We start from the raw sequence: 8,569 nt of genomic DNA, 5'->3' as shown, positions 1-8,569 counted from the left end.
GCCTCCTTTATTTTTGACCTTATTGTTTTCTGACCTCAACATTTAGTGATCCATTTTTTTTCCAGCCACTTCTCTGACCCTCCATTCATCGCTTCTTTCCCACCCTCTGCTCCCTCGCTCACCCCTTCCCCTCTTTCTTCAGCAGGATCTTCCCAGTGTAAGGAGATCCTGCCCTGAGAGGCTGTCCCACCATTTACAGCTGACTTCTGACCAACCTGTCGTAACAAAGCCACGCAGGCCACAGGGGCTTCTCAATGTGATGTGATGGCAGGCAGCCCACACAACGCCAGAGCGAGAACAAAAACAGGTTTGTCAGAGCTGCCCTTAATGCATTTATGAACAAGCAGTAATGTTCGTTAAGTGGATCCAACTGACCTTTTTTTAAAACAAAATATCCATTATTCAGTGGAAACTCAAATAAGCTAGAGTGCTTTGAGAACATCTTCAAGATCCAGATCTTCAGTTAAATGATTGCAAACAGGTCTCCATAACAATTTTACAAATTTTTTTCTTTCGGCCACATCAAAAAGTGCTTCATCACGGCCTGTTTAAAGAAGCTACAAGACTTTGCAGACTATTTATCCAGGGTTTGCTTCTCTTTGTCAAAGCTAAGCAAACTGGTTCAAACTTTTATACTAAAAGAAGCCTCACGTGCAACGTTTAAAGCAGTTGAAGGTGTATTTAGTGAAACAGATAAAATAAAATGGATTATCGTAGTTACTTTGCGCCAGTTTGTCACAAAAACACACAAAACCAGTGTGCTTACCAAGTTGCTATAACTACAGCACCATGTCAACAAAACATGTCTGCAGGCGTGTGACATTTACATCCAACACAGAGAGAGATGGAAGCTTGACTGAAAGCTGCATGGGGCGACACTGAAAGGGCTAACTCAGTGAAAAGGATGTTTCTTCAAACAAGCACAAAACATCCTCAGAAAAACAAGGACAGCCTGTTTATTTTTTCTGGAAATTGTGTGTCAAAACATCTTGGGCTCTGATGAGCCGATTGATATTCATGAGCTGCCTGCGGTTTTATTTTGGGTTGGGACTAAAAACTCGGGCTCTCAGCTGAATGTCCCAGAACTGTTCTGCACATTTCTTTAAAATATTTGATGTGGATTGGAAACTCATGAGGACGGTCTGGAGGAATATTTTAAAAATGTTCTCTCGGGCAACAACTCAGGTTTTCGTGGAAAAAAATATGGAATATCAACAACTAAAAACATGATCATATTTATGTTTTTCCTTTTGCATCAACATATTTGTGTTTATAACAACCAAAACAATCTGAGCACATAATTAGGGTGATGTCAAAGCTCACTTACACGTCCACAGGTACTCTGAGCAGCAGGGGTAACATGGATCCTTCATCATTCAGGTCCATCAGTCGAGGCACCAGAAGCTCAATGATGGTCAGAGCTGCACGATACACAGCTTGTAGGCCTGGGGAGGGGAAGTCAGATTTATTATAATAATAATAATAAACTAAAATTACCAGTACATGAAATTTCATGGTAAATGTACATCAAGGCCACACAGATGATTGAACTGAGGACACTGAATGAACATGGGCCTGACATCAGTGGATAGAATTACAAAGCTGAAAGACATTAAAGGAGAAAAAGAAGGAACAAGAATCCAGTGAGTGAATAAAAGCTATCAAAGAAATATGCATTTTGTCCTGGTCCTCAGTTAGAAAAGGGTAGATTGCACTTTCTGGGGTGGAGGTGAGAAGCTGCCTCAAGTGGAAGAGTTGAAGTATCTCGGGTTTTATTCATGTGTGACGTTAGAACGTAGCATGAGATTGACAGATGGGTTTCGCGGACTCTGTCTGTTGTAGTTAAGAGGGAGCTGAGCTGCAGGGTGAAGCTCTCTGTTTACCAGTTGCTGGTAGTTTCTACCATCATTTATGGTCAAACTCTGGGGAGTGGTCAAAAGAACAAGATTGATAACAGATACAAGTGGTCAAAATTGGACATTTTGCAGGGTAGCTCTCCCTTAGAGACAGGATGAGACGTTCAGTTATCCAGGAGAGACTCAGAGTAGAGCTGCTGCTCCTCCACATCCAGAGGAGACTGTTGAGGCAGTTCAGGCATCTGACAGAGATGCCCCCTGGATGCCTCCATAGGAAGGTTTTTCAGGCTTGTCCAACTGACAGGAGACTCCTGTGAAGCTGCAGGACATGCTAGAAAGTAAGTCTCAGCTGGCCTGGGAACGTCTGAGTCCTGCCAGAAGAGCTGGAAGAGGTGGCTGTGGAAAGATGTCTGGACCTCCCTGCTCAAACTGCTGCCCCTGTAATCTGACTCCAGTACAAGCAGCAGGGCGACGGAAAGATTTTAGAACTGTAAAAGGTTATTTTATTGTTCGCTAAAGCACACATAATAACAGGGAAAAAAATGAATGCATGAAAAGAAATCACAAAAAAGAGGTAAAGTAATTCATTTTTCAGAATGAAACAAACTAAAAGGATAGATCTCAGTGCACTGGTGTTTTACTATGAGATTTTTTTAAATCTGCTTTCTTTTGTGCACGTGTGTCAACCTTGTAGCATGATGAGATCCCAGACAGCAAGAACAGAGTCCCAGCAGGGAAGGGAAGTGAAGAGAGTGAGGAACCACGGCATAACAAAGTGGACTGATGAGACTCCTGCAGAGTCCTGCAGAGAGGTTGATAAAAACAGGAAGACTTGATTTAACAGGAAACACAAAAATGTATTCAAAACTTACTTCACAGTTTCAGCAAAAACAATCCCTCAGTTTAACCAATAGTATCCATGCACAGAAAATATGCACTTTCATAAAGTTTAACCTAAAAACTCTTGGTTGGGTTCCCTCAAGGATGTCTGTCATTTTTACACATCTAAACCAGTTTGGCTGGAAGACCAGTAAAACAGTGTCAGAATAAAAAAATAAAGAAATAAAACAGTAATGACAAAGACAATGTGATAGTATTTTTTTTTCTTTCGCTATAAAACTGTCCACTGCCTCAGAATCAATGAAAGTAAAAAAAAAAAAAAAAAAAAAAAAAAAAGTCTCCAGTCCACATTAAACTCTCATTAAGCCTTTGTTATCTCAGATCTGCTGGACAAAGCTCAAGTACAACAACGTGCTTACAGCTCGCCTCAACTTTGCTGAACCGTTTGATTACAAAGATGCTGATTTATGATCTTTAATTGCCTTTTCTCTGTTGCGTTTGCCACAAATCATAACAGTATGTGGGTGTGTGCACGTGAGGGCAGCTTTTCTCCCAGATCTGCTGAGTCAACATGAAGGATAAAAATCTCTTTCCAGACATCTGTGCACAAAACGCTGCATTCAAGTGACGCAGGAACAATTAGGGTTGTTTTCTTTTATTCAAGGTTTAAGACTTTTATGTTTTACAGGTCAAAGTTTTACTCCTGCAATGTTGCACGACAAAAATTTAAATTTGTATGTCTCGGTTTTGAATTGGAAATTGCTTGAAAGAAAAAGACTGCAAACATTTCCTGTTGCTACAAGGAACCTTTTACCATCACAAACTAAACCCAGGCCTGGTTCACTTTACAAAACGCTGTCATGTCACACAATAATGTTTTAATGCAGTAAAAACAAAATTATGAATAAATCCATACAGAAAACAAAACAGTGACAGCATTTAGACAAGCTGAAACAAGTAGTTCTGCTCATGTTTGAACACTGGCACTACAGAGAAGAAAAGGACAAGACCATCTCTGGTGTAATTGAGCCTCTTTTTTTAGCAATGTCCAAGTTTATTCTAAAACTAAAGAATGCAAGTTAAATATAAGCTGAGATAAAGTCTTTTGCAATGTCCACAGGTACATAAAACGAGTCACGTGCTCGTTGTAGTTTGTGCCACTGATTCCTGCAAAGCTAAAATGAAATGTGGTGAAATGTACAAACTGCAACAAAACCTCAAGTTTGTGTAGAAACATGGTTTTATAACAGCTTTTTCACCACCACGGAGACACTGATGGCAAAAAATAAGGAATGAATAATAATAAACAAGGATTTGTATGTGAAATATCAGTAAGATGACCTGACTGAACATTTTTTTTACTTGGAATATTGAATTTTGGTATCAGTGAGCAGTATTTTTGTATGATTTTTAAATTGTGTTTTAACTGGATTTTTAATATTTAAGCTTTTCTTGCACCGACTGACAAGTGCTTTGAACAAAAAATTCCAATGCGCTCGAACGAGTGCGAGTGCACAAATGTGCGAGTGCACAAATGACCAATAAAGTTTTTTGAATCTTGAATAATAAAAATAACTTTTTACTCAACTTTCTAATCTGATCAGCTGGACTTTTTGTCATTTAAAATTTTATGCACACTAAAAAGTATACCAAAAGAATAAATTAGTCAACTATGCTTTATGTCTAAGATTTTTCTGTGATTTCAATAAAAACAATATACTAAAAAATGTAAACGTTGAAAGACAAGGCTGTTAACAAAAAAACCAAACAACTTGTAAATCAGTGCTGAAGTTCACCGTGTTGCCTGAAATCAAACTGTTCACTTGTTACACTCTGCAAGGACTTTAAGCATTTGAAGAGGAGAGCAACAGGAACGGTGGGAGAAATCGACACTGCTGCAGGCATGTGCCCTGTGTGAAACTACAAGTGTTGCAACAATGACGAGCCCAGAGTCAGTAGAGTGAATGACAGCAGAGGCTCAGCTGATGATGGATCTGTTACACGGGCCTCTTGTAGCTGAACTACTCAGCACTTAGTTCTACAGGCAAACGCACACTAATGTGAATGAAAGAAAGACAACTCTAAAAGATCCTTCTTTATCCCAGAGTAAACAGAAGCAGCGAGGTTTGCATTCATATTTACAGGAATTATTGCCCGATAGGCTAATTCCTAAATGCAAACTCTGTGTTTTCAGTTATCAACTTCTTTCTATATCATGCTTTGTAAAGAGCAGGGCACTTATTTACTATCATAACAGTTTCAATCATAAAAGGAGCAAAAATAATTTAAAATATTTTAACAGGTCTGTAAACTGAATGCGTTTCACTTCTTGAATGTGCTGCTTGTTCAGAAGATGTTTAAACAAACGGCAGAATCTTCTGCATACAACAAATACGTTGCACTTCTAAACGAGACCAACACATTTAAGCATGTTCACCGTTTCCCAGAGAAAGGGTGCATGTATGTGAGAAGGTGTTACACCTAAGAGCAAGCTTAATGAACCCTCCTCACCATGTGCTTGGAGAACTGAGGCTTCCTGTGTTTCAGAAAGTGATCAAACACTTTCACCTGATGCTGGACCCTAAACAGGAAAGAAATAAAACAAAAAGAATTTAGCTGAGATGTGTAGATGTGGAATGAATGACGTGCAGAAGTTTGTAAATACAAATATTTATTTTCAGAGCATAATTCTAAACCATATGCTGAGCTTGTGCAGCCTGTATGCGTTTTGTTTCTACGAGTAGAACATTTTCAAAACAGTAGTTTGAAACTTCTGCTGATCCAAAATGTGTATAAAATGTCAAATTCAACCCCTCACATAGTTTATACTGAGGCTCTGTTGTTTTGAAAGTTTAGAAAAATGTAAATGTGTAGTAAACAGTTTCAGCTCTTTCCCATTTTACCAGAACCGATTTCCCTCCGTTTTGTACAAACTCTTGATTTACGTGAACCTCTTCTTACTTGGTGAGGCTGCAGTCAAACAGTTCATACAGATATTTGGGTTTATCCAACAAGGCTGTCAGAGCCCAGAAGGCCTCTTCTTCTCCCAACTGCATCAGCAGGACAGCAGCTATGTAGGACATCCCTGTGAAACACACACACAAACTTTACTTTGTCATGCACTAAGAGGAAAATGGCTTTAATGTACTACCTCCAAGAAAATGATGAACATGTAAGGTATACAATAACAATTATTTCATACAACTCCAGAATTGATCAAATTTGTCATATAAATAATTACTTAACACTGAGTGAAACCATATGATAAATAATGTGTAATCTTTATCAACTCAACAATTAAAGCATTTAAGTTTTATTAGGTTTCAGTGACTAACCAGTGAAGCCTAAATAGAGGATGTAAAAGTTTAAAAATCACCAAACAGTCAGCAAGACCATCAGCCAGACAAGCCCAGTAAAGACAAAGATGGAAGCATATTAAGAACAGAGCATGAACAAGCAGCTTGATGGGTCCAGCATTTCCAAGAAGTCCTCAATAAACCAGAACCAAGTGAACCTGCAGATTCACCACTAACAGAGGGTATCCTTGACACTGACATCAGTCAGCCCCAAAAACAAGAGGCACGGCATGACAGTAAAGCCTTAAAGAATGGAAAAGCCTGCAGCACTGATAACAGCATGCAGAGATGCTGATCTAGACACCTCAACAAAAGAGCCTTACAGATCTTTTTCAATGAATATGGGCCTAAGATGGGCAGCACGGTGGTGCAACTGGTAGCTGCCTCTCAGCACGCAGGTCCATGGTTCAAATCCCAGTCCGGGGGCCCTTCTGGGTGGAGTTTGCATGTTCTCTCCGTGCATACATGGAGTTTCTCCCACAGACCAAAAACATGCATGTTAGGATGATTGGTAACTCTGAATTGTCTCTAGGTGTGAGTGAGAGAGTGAATGGCTGTTTGTCTCGTTTGTCTCTATGTGTCCCTGTGATGGACTTGCATCCTGTCCAGAGTGTACCCCGCCCCTCGCACAGTGATTGCTGGACATGGGCACCGGCAACCCCCGTGACCCAAAATGGAAGAAGCGGGTAAAAGTTAATGGATGGATGGATGTGTATCAATCCAAGGTGCACCGTCACTGTGGATGACCAACCACTTGAGGTCGTTGAGGAATTTTCTTTCCTTGGAAGTCTTATGAGCATTGACAATGCAATTAGTAAAGATGTTTCAGCATGGTTGGAAAAGCATGTGTTGCTTTTGCCTGACTGCGGTTTATGTGGAAGTCTAAGCATTACCACCTCCAAACCAAGCTGAGGCTGTACAACAGCAATGTTAAATCTGTTTTGCTGTACCGTTCTGAATGTGACACACAGATTGACATGACAAAACTGGAATGGCTTTCACAACAGCTGTCTGAGGAGAATATGTGGCATATTCTGGCCTGTGGGAATGACTAATGATAATGTAGACTAGAAGACCAGATACACGTCATCTTAAATGGCTGGATCACATACTGAGGGTGGGCAGTTAGCATATACTTAAAGTAGCATTGCGTTGGCCACCACCTGGTAAAAGGAAACGGTGAAGGCCAAGGACAACATGGTGAAGGACAGTGACATCAGAGCTGCAGGAGATTAATCTTACCTGGGGTGAAGCACAGCCAATGATGGAAGCAAGTGGAGGCAGCTGATAGCGGCCTTATGTCCCAAAAGGGCTGAAGAGGACTAAAACTAGCTATTTAGGCTTCTTCCAGTTTAAATTTCTATATTTTAAATGACACATAAAATGCACAAAGAGCAAATGTTTACTTTTTTGCACCCCTTATAAAGACCAAACGTCTTGGGGAGGTTTCCCTATCTTAACATTATGGTTGGCAATTTAAAATTCCAGACTAATAATTGTTTATAAAGATGACTTTACAATCGAGCTTTGACCAGAACATCTGTGTGGTTAATTTAATTGGATAAATCACATAAACGTTTCAATTGTCTTTTGTTGAGCAGACAGGGATAATAAAAGTCCTCTACTTCCACCTGCTGGTGACATTGAGCACAGCTGCAACTTCTGAACACTGAAAGAGTCAGTGATTATTAAAATACCTCCATCCCCTGAAATGCTTTCAAAAGGAGGGGCGAAGCTAATGCAGAAAGAAGAGAAGGTTGTTCAAAGACAATCATTTGTTTTACCTTGGCTGTAGCCGACTTGTGGGTTGTATTTTGCGCAAGCAATGAGGACTCTGAAAAGTTTAGCCTGACCCTCAATGGCTTCTGGACTGTCTCCCATCAGAGACCGGTGGGTTGGAAAGGAACGCTCTGAAGCCAAACAAAAAGCAGCTTTGTTAATCTTTTGACATGCGCAGTACAAAAACTCAGTAGCTAAAACAACAATACCAAAACCTGCATGTATTTTTTTTTTTAAAGACTGATCCAAAATAGTCTAAAAACTAAATAACCTCTATAAAACTCAACTAAAAAACACAAAAGCAAAGTTTGTTAAGGCTCTCCGTTTGAACTCACGCAGATCCAGGACGATTTGTCTGAACAGACTGATTTCATCTACAGAGCAGCAGGACTCCGAGCAGCTCGAGGACCGACTGAAACCCAGATCATTCTGGGTGTCGCTCAGCGTGGAAATGGCAGACAAGATGCCGTACTCACTGACACCCAAGTCCACAAGGGGCCCCCGGACCTCTGATAAGCACGTCTGTTAAATCAAAAACAGGAATAAAGATGTGAACATGTTTTCTTCAGTAACAGACTTTAGCCTAGAAATTAAGATTTATTATCAGTTTATGTTCATGCGAGTTCCTGACCGACTTACTATATTTGGAGAGTAAAATTTCAAAGCAGCAAAATAATAAAATTTATTAAAGTTCAAGCTTATAAAGTCAACATTACTTGATTTCAAAATCTGCACATT

Source organism: Nematolebias whitei, chromosome 10 (assembly GCF_014905685.2).
Source record: "Nematolebias whitei isolate Nwh7 chromosome 10, NemWhi1, whole genome shotgun sequence".
Lineage (NCBI taxonomy): Eukaryota > Metazoa > Chordata > Actinopteri > Cyprinodontiformes > Rivulidae > Nematolebias > Nematolebias whitei.
The sequence above is the reverse complement of the archived record's forward strand: the minus strand, read 5'-3'. Positions refer to the sequence as shown.